Source organism: Ovis canadensis, chromosome 3, assembly GCF_042477335.2.
Source record: "Ovis canadensis isolate MfBH-ARS-UI-01 breed Bighorn chromosome 3, ARS-UI_OviCan_v2, whole genome shotgun sequence".
NCBI lineage: Eukaryota > Metazoa > Chordata > Mammalia > Artiodactyla > Bovidae > Ovis > Ovis canadensis.
In genome coordinates, this window is record NC_091247.1 from 7,917,070 (window position 1) to 7,928,406 (window position 11,337).

The 11,337-nt window shown below is 57.4% G+C and overlaps 1 non-coding gene across 1 annotated transcript; it reads right to left on the reverse strand.

The window, feature by feature from the left end:
• Window positions 1-1,274: 1,274 nt before the first annotated feature.
• On the reverse strand, window positions 1,275-1,484 carry LOC138438530 (small nucleolar RNA U3). Its single transcript, XR_011256447.1, has one exon. It is a non-coding gene; the product is annotated as a small nucleolar RNA U3 (small nucleolar RNA).
• Window positions 1,485-11,337: the final 9,853 nt, after the last annotated feature.

Consider the following 11,337-nt stretch of genomic DNA (forward strand, 5'->3'; position numbering starts at 1 on the left):
AACACAATCTGGAAGGATCTGAATGGTCCACCCACCGTAGTGCACCCCCATGCCCAGCACGGAGCTGGCATGTTGAGGGCTCTGTTGTTTCTTGTGAATGCATGCACCCTGGTCCAGTGATACTCATACCCACCCGGGCGCAGCAGGCTTTGAGAGGGGGCACCATTGTCCCCATCACATAGTTACAGGGGTAGAGCAGTGGGAATCCCCAGGTGCCCGGCTTTGAACTCATCCTGAGGCTGGAACCTGGCCTGTTGGGAAGGGCAGGAGAGACCAGAGAACAGGGACAATCCCAGGGCGGAGACAGCCCAGAAGGTGACTGGGCCGTGGCTGGGTGGGATCCCAGGGTCTGGGAACGACCCCTCAGGATGCAGTGACCCGTGCTCTTCCCCTTTGTCCCCTCCCCCCTGCCCACCATGGGTCAGCTCCCTGGTCCCAGCCTAGACATCTGGAACTGGGACAGACAAAGGGCCGCGAGGAGGGACAATAACCTTCTGTCCATTTTCAGATGCCGGGCCAGGCCTGGCCAGGGCTGGGGGCCGGAGCCCCGGCAAGGCGGTGCCAGGCCCCCCGCGGGCAGCGGACAATGTTGGCAGTGATGGAGAGGAGGCATTTCAAAGCGTTTTGTTCCCGTTGACCCCCTCCCCCCAACATCTCGCCCCAGCTCAGGGTGAGGCCCCAGCCCCACCCCCAGCCACCCAGGCCCCTGCTCCAGGCGGCTTGGGGACCGGCCACATTCTTGACCTCAGGGGAAAAGTTTAGACTCTCTGCGCCCTGGGCAACAATAACAGTGTCACAGACCTGATTTAGGAGCAGCGCTTACCATCACAAAGCGGCAGACAAAGAGCCTGGTCTGAGAACGCGCCGGGCCTCTGTGCCTACTCCTCCAACCTCTGTTCACTCCTCTCCCGGGCTCTGCCTGGGCAGGATTGGGTACCAGGGCCTGACCCTGGGCATAGAAAGCCAGAGCAGGACTCAGGAGTGAAGGAAAAGGGATGGGGGATCCAACTGGGAATGAGGGAGCCTGACAGCTTTCCTGAGAGTACCTCTCCTCTCTGGGCCTCAGTTTCTCTCTCTGTAACCAGGTGGCTAAACTATAAGGCTCAAAGGACGAGGCTCTGATCCTGCAGACAGGGGAGGTCTCTTTGATGATGATCATGAAAAGGATTTCTCACTTCATTCTGGGCGCTTCACAGAAGCCAGGCACTGAGATCACTGACTGGCCCCTTGCTACCTTTAAGCCACCACTTCTTTTTCTTTTTTAAATGATGGAGCCCACGCAGCAGCATCCTCTGCCTCTTACTCTCCCAAAGGAAGAGGAGAATTATCAACAGCCAGTGGCAGTTGCAGAAACAACCCTCAGAGCAGGTTGCACACTCGAGAGAGAACGGTGAGCCTCTTCCTTGGGGTTTTTGGTGTTCGACAGGGTCAGAGAAACTTCTCTAGTAACGAACTGTAGACGGGATTCCTGAAAGGAGAGTTTTTCATCTCCTTTGATCATTTAATCCTCACCAACCTCACAAAGCAGGTGTACCGTTAACCGTAGTTTGCAGTTGATAACTGCAATGGATAACTGAGGCTCAGAGAAGCTGAGTTGCTTGTCCCAGGCCACACAGCTTGGAGGTTACGGAGCCGACACACAAGGCAAGGCTGGTTCCCATCTGATTATAGATTCTACTGTGGAGGGAAGGAGAGGACAACGAGGCAGCTGGACCCTGCTGAGTCCTGGGTGGGAGGGCCTCTCCTCCCAGCCAGAAGGCTATGAATAAATAAATGTCTGATTATCCCCAGGGGGAATTCCACCCTTGGAGCAGGTGCCTTTAAAAACTAGATTGATTCTTGTCTGTGAGCAGAGGTTGGCTTGGCCAAACACCCAGATGCAGGGGATTGGACCCAATGACCTCTAGTGGAGACCTCCTAGTAATTAGGGGTAGGACAGGGGGACATTTAAAGGCTTAGGATGCTGGAGCCAGCCTGTGAGTTCGAATCCCAGCTCTGACTTTTCCTAGCAGTGTGTCCACAGACAAGTGACTTCCACTTTCTGCGCCTCGGTTTTCCAGTCTGCAAAACTGCACCCTCCTTCTAGGAGACCATTCAGCGAAGTACACACAAGGCCTTGGAATGGCACCTGACTCAGTGAGGGCTGTCTGCTACACAGGGCAGGACACCTCAAGGTGGGCACTTTGGGGACCCTGTGGCAGGCAGGCAGCTGTTGGCCTCACTTTCCAGGGAGTGGTTGGGCTTTGATTACAGCATGAGGCACTATGGTTACACCCTGAGCTCTAAGGGGGCCCTATATTCTGGGATCTGAAAAGCCGAGGCCAACCATGGCTTCCGAGGGGCCATCAGAAGAGACTGTGACTTCTCTGACGCCTGGGCAGGGGCTCTTGGGCCCTGGGCATGGTGCCTGGAGAGAGGACAGAAAGCGAAGGATGCCCTGGGAGGTGCTGTCTGCAGTCTCCCCTCCCACTGCTGTCCCTGAAAAATCCAGAGGGACCAAACCGTATGTGGAGGGGGACGGCCAGGGACCTGTGCACGGCCGGCATCCACAGCATAAACGGTACTGCCCCTGGCGTCCTCAGGGGGCCTGGTGGGCTTGAGTTCCAACTCCGCCACCAGGATGAGTTGCTACCCGTCTCTGAGCTCATCCCAAAGGTCGTTTAGGATCCAGAGTGTTCAGAGGAGGCCATCCCAGGAGATTCCACAGGTCTAATCAAAAAGTTGGCTTGGAATCCAAGAGTCCTGCTTGCCAGACTCCAGCCCCTTCTGCCTCCCTTCATCCGCAGACTTCAGCTCCAGCTCCCCTAATCACCCTTTGGCTCCTCTCACCAAACTGCCAGTGCCACGCGCACCGCAGACAGAGGGCGAGACAGCCCGACAGAAACTGGTGCAGATTTCTGGGGATGCATGGGGCTCCCGGGAGCCCCAGAGAGGACAGCCTCCCACTCCCTCACTGCCTGCTTGTGAGGCCGGAGGAACACTCACCTGTGGGGCAGAGCATCTGTCTTGGGGTCCCCTCGGCCCTGGAGGTGGGTGGCACTGCTGGAGCTGCCGTCTCTGGCACAAGGTGACTTCCCTACCCAGTTCCTGCTGCTGAGAAGGGCCGGTCAGGCAGGCCTTCAGGTGCCAGCCCGCCCTTCCTGGGCACAGATTTTCCTGGCATCTGCCGGGCAGGGAGGGCACTGGCTGAGGGCTGGGCCATGGGGCTGGGCAGGACTGGGGCAAAGGTGTCTCCTAGGGGGCTTGTCTGTGTTCCCTGAACCCACTCCTTCTCTGTACACTGTGGCCCGGGGGTCCAGGAGGCCATGGGCCCTTGGGAACCCGGAGAGGGTGGATGGAGCAAGGCTGAGAGGAGCCCCAGGCCCCTGCCCTATCCTGCCCCCCGCACCCCTCCACATCCCCCGCCCCAGCAGGCCAGCACGGGCTCAGGCGGAGGTGTTTGTTTTTCCTGTCTTCACACTGACTCCATTCAGAGCGGCCTTTCTCCACCCCCGGCCAGTGGCTAGGGAGCCAGGGCACCAGGGAGAGAGATCACTGCCCCCACCCTCCTCTGTTTGCAACCCCCTCCTGGCATCTTCCCCTTGGGAATGTCAGCGTCCTCGAGGGCTTCCTGGTTTGGGGGGGTACTGCAGAATTTGGGGGGAACTGGGGCCGGGGGGCTAACCCCAGAGAAGAGTAAAAGAGGGAAACCAAACGGAGCCGAGGCGGTGGGGAAGAGGGGTGTGAGGGCAGGAAAGAAGAGAAGCGGGGCAGGGCTGTATGAGGGCCTGGCAGGGAGCAGGGCTCCTCACGCAGGAGGCCGGCACTGAGGTGGGTGGGGCAGGGGGCGCACAGAGCCGGAGCGATGGAGCAGGGGATGGGCACTGGGGGCGGGGAGCACCTTGATAGGCTGACACAGGGCTGCACACCTGGCTCTGGGCCCTCAAGGCTTGGGAGCTCCTGACTCCCACCTGAAGAGTAGCCTCTTCCTCATCCCTGGGCCCAGGGCCCCAGGCAGGGATGGGCTGTGACCTGGTCTGGGGCCCCGGGGGAGGGAGGAGGGTGAAAAGTTTCCCCAAGTCAGAAGGCCACGAGGGAGGCTTCTCAGGGGGGTCCCGCTCTTTGCTCCCTCTGACTGTCACGTTGGTACATAAAGGGAGTAGAAAGGTCAGATGCGGCCTTTCAGGCCCGTGGGAAAAACTCTGCCCATTTCCCTAATCCATATTTATTGGTGTGAGACACTGGGGTGGGAGGAAGCCCCCCGCCCCCACCCGTCGCCCCGGCCAGGCCAGGTTAGCACTAAGAACAGGCTCCATGTCACCCAAATCCTACTCTTTGTCTCCAGATTGGCTCCAGAGTCCTCCCCCTTCCCTCCTCCCCTTTGCTCCCCCCCACCCCCTTTGGGGTTGCCAAGCAACGGTGGAAGGGTAGCTGAGATATTTTCTTTATTACAAGCAAAGGCAAGACAGCATCATGGCCCCAGGAGGGGAGTAGGCTGAGGGCTGTGCTCTGGAGGGACCTCTCTACCTCAGTCTGCTCCTGGGTGTGGGCAGTGGGGAGACGGAGCCTCAGAGCCCAAGAGAAAGGGGAAGGCGGAAGCGAGTGGTGGTGACTAGGTGGACAGGTGCACAAATGGGGACCCAGTCCACAGAACGCTGGAGGAAGCAGCAGAGCCGGGTGACCCAGGCCTGAGCCCTCACCTGTCACCCACCGGCTCTGCGTCCTGGGCCAAGTCACTTCCCTTCTCTGGGCCTAATTCTACCCCTTGATAAAATGAGAATAATAACATGTATTATCTCATTTAATGCTCACATTAACCCCTTGAGACATTCATCCCCCCCCACCTTTTAAAGGCTTAGGAACCTGAGACTCAGAGAGAATGTGATGTGTTTCCTAGGGAAGTGGCAGAAAGTGAAGATTCTTGAGCCCCAGCCGTTTTCTTAACACCAGCTTTATTGTGATGTAACCCACATACCATACAATTTGCCCATTTAAAAATGTACAACTTGGGGACTTCCCTGGTGGTTCAGTGATTAAGAATCCATCTTCCAATGCGGGGGATGTAGGTTCAGTCCCTGGTCGGGGAACTAAGATCCCGCATGTCATGGGGCAACCAAGCCTGCACCCCAACTAGAGAGAAGCGCACACACCCCAGCTAAAGAAGACTGGGCGTACTCTGATGAGAGATGCCGCATGCCACAACTAAGACCTGATGCAGCCAAACAAATACGTATTTTTAAAGCATGAAATGTGCGGTTTAATGGCTTTTAGTGTATTCAGAGTTGTGTGACCATCACCACAATCAACTTTCAAACCTTTACATCACCCCAAGAAAGAAACCCCGCACCCATTAGTTTTCACTCCCTATTCCCCCCAAACTTCTCTTCTCTTCATCCCTAGGTGACCACTTTTTGCTTTCTGTCTCTATGGATCTGCCTATTCTGAATATTTCCTTAAATGGACTCAGACAGTATGTCTGAGTCCTAACTTTTAACTTCCCGTGGCTCCAACATCACCAGGCGCTGGGGAAATAGGGGTGTCAGATGGTGGCTTGGCTAAGAACATGGCCTATGCTGACAGGCAGACTTGGTTCTAAACCTGGGCTCTGCACCTGGGGGCAGTCTGTTCCTTTGTCTGGACCTCGGGTTCCTGGTGTGTACAGTGGGAACACTAACAGTGTTCCTCACAAAGCTGTGAGCCTTGAGAAGTGCTTGGCCCAGGGGACTTCCCTGGTGGTCCAGCGGCTAAGCGTGCACTCCCAATGCAGGGCGCCTAGGTTCTATCCTTGGTCAGGGAACTAGATCCCGCAGGTGGCAACTAAGACCTGATGCACCCAAATAAGTAAATAAAAATAAATATTTTTTAAAAGTGTTTAGCCCAGCACCTGGAACTTAATATATGGTTGTTTTGAACTAGATTACAATAATCCATATATCTGCCGTTCTATTAATATTTATCTCTTTACCCCGGTAATTAATAAAAGTTAGTGCCTTCTAAGAGTCAGGCATTCTTGTAGGAGTTGGAGACGAGCAATGAACAGGACATGATCCCTGTCCACATAGGGTTTACTTTCCAGGGGAGAGACAAATTCGACAGTGGGTAAATAGCAGGCTTTCAGGGAGGGCTACGTGTCATAAAGGGTTTCCCTGGAGGCTCAGTGGTAAAGAATCCACCTGCCAATGCAGGAGATGTGGGTTCGATCCCTGATCTGGGAAGGTCCCTTGGAGAAGGAAATGGCGACCCACTTGAGTATTCTTGACTGGGAAATCCCATGGGCAGAGGAGCCTGGTGGGCTGCAGTCCATGGGGTCGCCAAAGAGTCGACTGAGTGACTGAACGACAACAACAACGTGTAATAAAGACAGCAGCACGGCATGAAGGGATGAAGCAGGTGGGGGAGGGTTTCTCTCTCCTGCCTTTGCTCGTTTCATGGAGAAGAACGTCTTTCGTAAACTGCAATCTATCGCGCAGGGTGGAGGGGCCCTGAGGATTGCCCTCTGAGTGGGGCCAGTGGCCGGCCTGCGTCAGCTGCTGAGACTAGGGATGTGTCAGGTTGCCCATTCATTCCCAGGGCAGGCCGCTCAGCTTGTCGCCACGTAAGAACACTGGCTGCTCTTAGAGAATTCTGCACGGATAGGGCAGTAGGAGCCCCCAGCCGGTAAGGGCCTGGCCTGGGGAGACTCACTGAGTCATCGCTGGGCTCTTTCCTCTCTCCCAGACCACAGTGAAGCCCGGACTGATGGGAGCATTCGGGGACAGGACTCGGGGGTGGACATATCTGGAACAGGGATGCAGCCTGACCTGTGGCCACAGCTGCTTCCTATGCACCTGCCTGCCAAGCTCTGATCCCAAGCCTGCCTCTGAAGCACAGAAGCGCGGCTGCAGCGTGAAGGAAGCCCCCTTGAATGAGCCCCCCGCAGCAGTGCCTCCAGCTCCACACTTAAAACCTCAGCTGAGTGGCTATATTATGCACCCACAGTCAACTCCTTATTCACTTTATCTTCCATTCAGCTGTCCCAATGTCTGTTTTCTCATCCATCTATCTGTCGGTCCATCCACCCATTCACTGAAGCACGACTCCTATAAAGCATTCACCCATTCATTCAACAATTCGATTACTTGAGCATATCCTTTGTGCCGGGCACAGTGTCTGGTCTAGTCCTTGGTCAGATGCCAGTCCTGGTAGGAAGGGCATGCCTAGCTGGCAGTGTGGGTGACTCTGCCACTTTCTTCCTGAGAGTTGGTCTTTCTTAATAAGGGAGAAGGGAGAGAGCAGAGATAGAAGATTTGCGTGCACATTTGAGCCTGAATGTGAATGTGCGTGTGTGTGTGTTGGAAGATAACGATAAAACCTGACTGCAAGCAAATACAAGGTGTATATGGACTTTCTCAACACCGTGACCATCTAACCATCTCTAGGGAAGCAGAACAGGCATGATGGCCCCTTTTCACAGAGGCAACAAGTAAGGTTCAGTTTGTCGGAATTCACTTGCCTGGAGGCGCAAGGCGATGCTGCCTCTCCCAGACATTGGCTCACCTCCTCCCTATTGGGAGAATCAGTTAGTCCTGTACGGTCGCAGAGGATTTTGCTAAAACTTCAGTTAAAGGGTTTTCCTGTGGCCCTCCTCCTTTCACTGGGGCTGGTTCCTTTCTGTGTGCCTGTCTGTCTGTCCGTCCACTGGATGGAGATACTTCAGGACAGGTAATGTCAAACTCTGTTCATCTTCCCCTTCCCCCTCCTCCCAGGCACCAGCATAAACATAGTACAGGTGCTCCCTAAATGTGACTCATTGCCAAGTAACCTGAGGTCAACCGGACTGTTAGGAACTGGCGGGGGGGGCGGCCGCGGGTGCTCTGCTCTGTCATTACCTAAGCTCAGCACCCCCACCAGCTCTCACCTGCAAACCATCAGTAGCCTAACTGGTCTCTGCTGTAGGCCAGCTTGCCTCTATCTTCTGCCCCTCTCCCCCTTACTTGCTACACTCCAGCTCCAGCAAACCTTTAAATATGTAAATCTGAACTTCTCAGACCTTCCAGGATCCCCACTGCGTTTAGGGTAAAATCACAGATCCTCCCAGCATCCTTCAGGGCCCTGCAGGGGTCAATCTGGGCTCTAACGCCACTTCCCCTTTGCGCTCCAGCCATGCCAGAGCTCTTTCCCTCTCAGAACTCCCCAAGTTCTTTTTTTTCCTGTTGGCTTTGGAGGTGCCCTGCCCTCCTCCTCGGCGCCCGCCCGCCTTCACTTCGCCAGCCCCTCCTCTCCTTTGGACGGCTCTCCTTTCCTGGCACTCTCCTCCGCTGGGATTTTCTCCGGGGACGTCTGCCCACGGCTGAGTCCCCGCCTAGCACACAGTAGGCAGGCTATAAATATCTCTTCAGTGACTGGCGGGAGGACCCTTCAAGGCCCCTTCGTTTCCCTGAGGATGAGGGTAACTGACCCTCCTCTGTCTGGGACTGACAGCTTTAAGTAGCTCTGACAGACACCCATGCAGAGACTCCTCTCGCTCTCTCCGTCAAGGTTGTGTTTCTGCCAGGCTGGTCTGGGGCTGGGCCTGGGTTATAATTTATAAACAGACACAGGGTGCCTCCTGGGTTTCAGTTCTGAGTGTGCACTTCCGCAAGTCCTCTCCAAGTCTTCTGAGGTATCCATATTTCACATCAAGGGTGGGAATCTAGGGTGGGAGTTGGCTTCCTGCTCTGGCTCTGTCACCTGACACGAGGGACTAGGGACTTAGCTACCAACCTCAGTTTCTTCTGTAAAATGGGGCTGACAACAGTGCCTACTTCCCAGGGTCGTTGTGAGGAGTCAACAGGCTCCTACTTTTAAGGCGCTTAATGCTTGGTACTTAAGGCACTTGTCACAGTTATTATTATCAGATAGAGCATTCCCAGGGAATTAAGACCTGGTTAGCAGGGCTCCCTCTCTATAAAACCTCACCTACAAGTATTACTCATCAGAAGCCTTTTTTCTCAACTTCCGTAAGAAATTCCAAGAAATTCATGGGGTTCGTGTTGAAGTCAGAGATGGCTATTCAGTGATTGTCTGGGGACAGGGCACTGTACTAGGCTCTCAACGCAAAAAGATCAGGAAGACCTACTTCCTGATCCAGTGAGGAACACAGACCAACGGAGACTCTCAGTTGAGTGGTGGCCCACGGAGTGTGGGCAGAGGAGAGGATTTCAGGGGCAGGAGAGAGGCTGCTTTGGTGCCTGGGGAACACTGGGGTACATGAAGAGCGGAAAGGGAAGAATGGCTAGGCGTGAGCTCTGCGGGCCAGGAACTGGGTCTATGTCCCCCTGTAGACTGAGAGCCTTCTCTGCATCAGACCTGGCTGGGCTGGGCTGGGGTAGGCACATATCAGACCTAGACGGAGCCCCTGCCCTCCTGGACCAGAGTGGCTGTCTAGTGGAAGAAACAATGACCAGACAAGAATGAATAGATTCCACGCCCCTCTCACACCCTCCTGCTCCCCCACCCCACCCCCACATCCCTGGCAGAGCTGACATATCCAGGAGCCCGCCAGGAGGTATCCTTGGAATAAGCCCTTGTCCTTGGCTGGGGAGGGCAGTCTCCAGACCCCTAGTGGGGGTGTGGTCTCTGGAGATGGTATCTTCGGCCAGGGGGGCTTGGGACTGCATCTCCCCTCCCTTATCCGGCAGCACAGCCTTTTAAGGGGGTGACCCTCTGACCTCTATACTGTTTCCCCTCACCCTCCAGCTTCAGGTCCCTGGGGCACGAGCTTAAGGCAGGAGGGCTCCTGAGGGCTCCCGCCTCAGGTTTAATGCAGATATGTTTGTGGGGTGGGGTGGGGGTGGGGTGGTGGTGCAGGATTGAGCCTTCAAAGATTCTGGGGTCCCCTGGGCACTCTTGGGGAGCTCAGTCAAGGTCAGGGGCCTAAGTTAAGTCCATGGGAGTGCAGGGCCGAGATGCGGGTGCCCGGCCGAGGAGGAGGGAGGGGGCGATGGGCAAAGGGTTCAGGCGAGGGAGCAGGCGGGGCACTGGGAGTCTAGGATGCAGGATGGGGGTGGGAGGGCGAGGGGTCCTGCCGGTGCAGGGGGGGGCGGCCCCCGGGGAGGGGCACGCTATGTCTTTAAGAGCTGCCTGAGCGCAGGTTGCAGCTGCCTGGCCAGCCCGAGAGACAGCGGAGATTCATTACCCGCCGACACAATGACCATTGATGGCCCCGTGGCGTTATTCAAATCCAGTACCAATTGCAGCCGAGCCCCTTTCTCCGCGCCAGGCCCGTATTGTTGGAGCGGCCCACTAAAAGCCCGCCCCGGCCCCGAGCCGCCAGAGGCGCCCGCTCGGGCTCAGCCCTGCGCCTCGCCAGCCCGCCGGCTCCTAGCCCGGCTCCCCGGGCGCTGCAGGTGACCCGGCGGCGCATTCCAGCGCTCCCCGCCGTCCCAGCCACCGCCGCCGCTGCCACCGCCGGCGCCCCGGCCGCGACTCAGCCACAGGGAGGGAGAGCGCCCGAGCCGGTGCGTGCGCGGGGCTGGGCGGGGGCGGGAGACCCACCGGTGCAGCAGCCCGGACCCCGGGTTCTGAAACGCGACCCCGCCTCGGGCCCCCGTTTTCCGGATTCCCAGCGAACCCGGGGAGCCCAGGCTGGGGGCGGGGAGAGGGGAGTCGGGGTTCCCCAGGCCTGACACAGGAGACTCCCCCAACCTGGGGCGGCGCAGAGACCCAGCGCGGGCTACTCTAGGGACCCCGGGCCGCGATCGAAGGAGACTCACGCCGGGGGCGACGAGGATCCCCACGCAGGGTCGGGATCCGCGTGCTTGCTAGTCCACCTTACCGCGGGATGGGCCGCGACCGCCGAGCGTCTGCGAGGTCCGCGCAGCTCCGGAGATCTGGTCCGGTGCTTCACAGGAGCGAAGCGGAACCCCGCAGGAGACCGGGGCCCTGAACTCAGGGGCTTCGCCACTGATTGTCCAAACGCAATTCTTGTACGAGTCTGCGGCCAACCGAGAATTGTGGCTGGACATCTGTGGCTGAGCTCTGGAAGCGACAGGGGCGGGAGCCGCAGGGAACCGAGCTCGGCGCGGGCAAGACCCCTCGGGTGGCGGCTGGCTGGCCCCAGCGCGAGCATCGCGGCCCCGGCTGGGCGCGCAAAGGAGGGACGCCGGTCCCTGTCACCAGCGCCGCCATCCTCCTCTCTTCGTCGTCGTCCTCATCCTCGTCCTCCTCCTCCTCTGCGGGTGACCAGTCCTGGCTGGCGGGGTCCTCCAGCCGACAGCGTCGTTTCCCCCTTTTTCAAATTTCGGCCGGGAACGAAGCTGGCATGCCACGGTGGGGCCCAATTGTGGTCCGGAGAGCTCGTCCTCGGCCGGAGCCGCAGGAAGTCGGGGGCGAAAGGAG